Below are 3,021 nucleotides of genomic sequence, written 5' to 3'. Positions count from 1 at the left end.
AAACTTATGTCAGGAGGACCATCTGAACCACTCAGTGTAGATCTTTGGCAGTTCTCAGAAAAGGAGAATCATTTCAAACTAGCTGTTCATCTCAGCTTTGTTTTATTTCCTTGTAGACATCTGGATCCAATTTTTCAAACATTAATACAGGAATTTTCCCCATCAGCCACTTCAAGCATTCACTATTATGAAATGAGTGAATTTTATCGTTACAGCAAAGTATAAGGTTAAATAGCCACATTTTTAGGTCATTGCTGCAACTTTTGTATTATCATCACATGTGCTGTGTAGCTCTCAAGTCACAGATCTGTGAAATCTTCCAACAAAAATCTGCGGCAGCCACACTGCTACAGAAGAAGATAGGTAAAGACACGTCTGGGTCTTATTTACAGAAAGATTGGCATCTTCATGCACAGTAGACAGATAATTTTAATTAAGGACGGTTTTAAAATCTGATCTGAGTTTATTTAGTTATAAAGCATTTGTGGAACACACAAATGTACATTTAGAAATCAAGAGTTTCACATGATACTAAAAAGACATTGTTTATGACTGATGTGAGTGACTGAACTGTAGTTCAGTCACTCACATCAGTCAGTCTAAAGAGGTCAAGTTTATACAAAAAAGCAGCTAATATCTTAAATTATTCATTTATCCTGACTGTTACAAATGGGAGGTTGAGGAGCTGCAGGGGACAGAAGGTGTGGAGGATAATAACAGATTTTACTTATGTGCTAATATATTTTGAACGACATCAGAAAGTCTTTATCATACATAACTGTCAAACAACATCTGTCCCAGTGTGGAATAATAAAGACACGATGAAATCTTCAGCTACAGCAATCATAGCTGACATTTTGTAGGGTGTATCCTTAACAGTAAGGAATTAGTTCAAATTATCATTACCCTGAAAAAAGTTCCACTTCATTTCAAAGTTACAAAGACAAGTTTTAAAGTTTAGTAGCTTTGTTATTCTGGCATTATGTAATGTGGGACATGTTTGTCCAAATGGATTTGGAAGATGTAGAAGTGATCAACAACTTGGAAACTCAACATAAAAAGATGCCTTTTTATGAAAAAGCATATTTTACAATAACTGAAAGTTGGGAACTTTGCTACAAGATTCTTGACTGTAAGTAATATCACAATACTGACTTGATGATACATGTAAGTGTTGCCAGATGCCAGAGAGAGATGGAAAACAACACAACTTTTCTCTTCAACCAGATGTAGAAAGTGTGAGACGACTGTCTCGGAGGTCATTGGTTCTTTATGTGCCTGTAATTGTAGGCAATCTATCAAGTGTGTTAAGCAGGTACAAGTCATACTGCAACCTCTGGATAACTTGGCAGCCTAAAGAGATCCCTCAGGGGAGAAATGATGCAGGGAGGAGGGGTGTATGGAGATAAAGCCTTCACAGAGTCAAGGACAGGAAAAGGGCCAGGACACAAAATTTTGCTATGTAAGCTGAAAAGTGAGCTGTCATTTGCTCCGTAATGCTGAACATTATCTCCAGCTGGCAGAACTGTATGGGTACAAGAATTCAAATATCCTGAATGTGAAAGACAAACCTGGTTTTGTACAAGTCATATTCTGGTGACTTGTAGATGCACAAACACTTAAATGCAGTCTATGAGCATCAGTGAATCAGAAGTCTTCTGGGTGGAAGAGAGGTGAATCACCTTTTTAAACAAACCCATCCAGGAAAATGTCAGTGCATGAATAGATTACATTAAATCACACACAGAGTAATTTTAACTGAGCTGAAAAAACATGAAATAAAAACCACATACGTGTCTAAACAAAGGAGCATGACTAGAAACACAATGACTGCTATTAAAAGTGTTGTCAAAAAAGTAATAATAATTACTTTAATAGGCATAAACTAGTGAGACAGATATCTATTTCCAAATATACCCAAGTATTCTTCATCATCTTGAGCCAACCACAGAGAAAATTTGCCTCCCAGCTTTATTATTCATGGCCTGGCTCTGTAAAGCAGATTTATCATTTGTCTTTGTTAATCTGACATTATACACGACATGCTCTAATAACCCATTTCTGCAACCATATTATTTTCCCAGCAGGTGAGCTGGTGTGTGTGTTTTCAACAATTGATTTGCCATTACCTGACCAGATGAGGTCCTGATCATTAATCACTGGATTGTGGTAACTCGTTTTAAGTTGACATTAATTAAATATATCCGTTACAAACTGTGGAAGAACAGATGAAGGACAACAGAATATCAGGTGAACTAGACACGACTCCCAAATCGCAGGAACAGCTGAAACAGTGAAAAATGAGCAAAAAAAGAAAATGGGAAATTCCAAATGAAATGGAAAATGAAAAAAAATATTTAGCTTCATCTAATATCTAATGACAATGTACAATTTCTAAAGCACATGTGTCAAACTCAAGGCCCGCGGGCCACATGTGGCCCGCCGTGTCATTTTATGTGGCCCACCCAGCATTTTATAGGCCGATGATTGACTTAAAATAGGTTTTGAGCACGAATTGACTACAAACTACATCTCCCATAATGCATTCCGATTGTTACCAGCCAACAATTACGGCTTCTCGCCACTAGAGAGCAGCAGAGTCACCTCAAGCTGCTTATTGATTTTCCCAGCGAATAAGACCGACAAGCTAACATCAAAACGTCCAAGAAAAGAAAAATCCATTTACAAGTAAGACAGTGAATGAAGATGTGTGTGAGTTGGTGTCAGGGCGGCAGTTGGCGATAGACTTTTTTTTGTTATCCGTTATCTTGACCGACAACATAAAAAAAATAAAAATAAATTGGCCCTGTACTATTTTTATCCGTGAAATTACAATCATATTAACATCGGCTATTTAGCCGCATTTTATGCGGTTTAGTTATTCACCGTGAATCCAGATCCCATCACAAATTAAGCAGATAAATGTATCTACATTTTCTCGTAGTGACAAAAACCACTGACTGAGGCCCCAATAACTTTTAATAAATTAAATTAAGTGACTTCACTTAAATTAGCATCACT

The sequence above is a fragment of the Poecilia latipinna genome, unplaced genomic scaffold (assembly GCF_001443285.1).
Source record: "Poecilia latipinna isolate Pla-1442-1.1 unplaced genomic scaffold, P_latipinna-1.0 Scaffold380, whole genome shotgun sequence".
NCBI classification, from domain to species: Eukaryota; Metazoa; Chordata; class Actinopteri; order Cyprinodontiformes; family Poeciliidae; genus Poecilia; species Poecilia latipinna.
Note: the sequence above shows the minus strand (reverse complement) of the source record.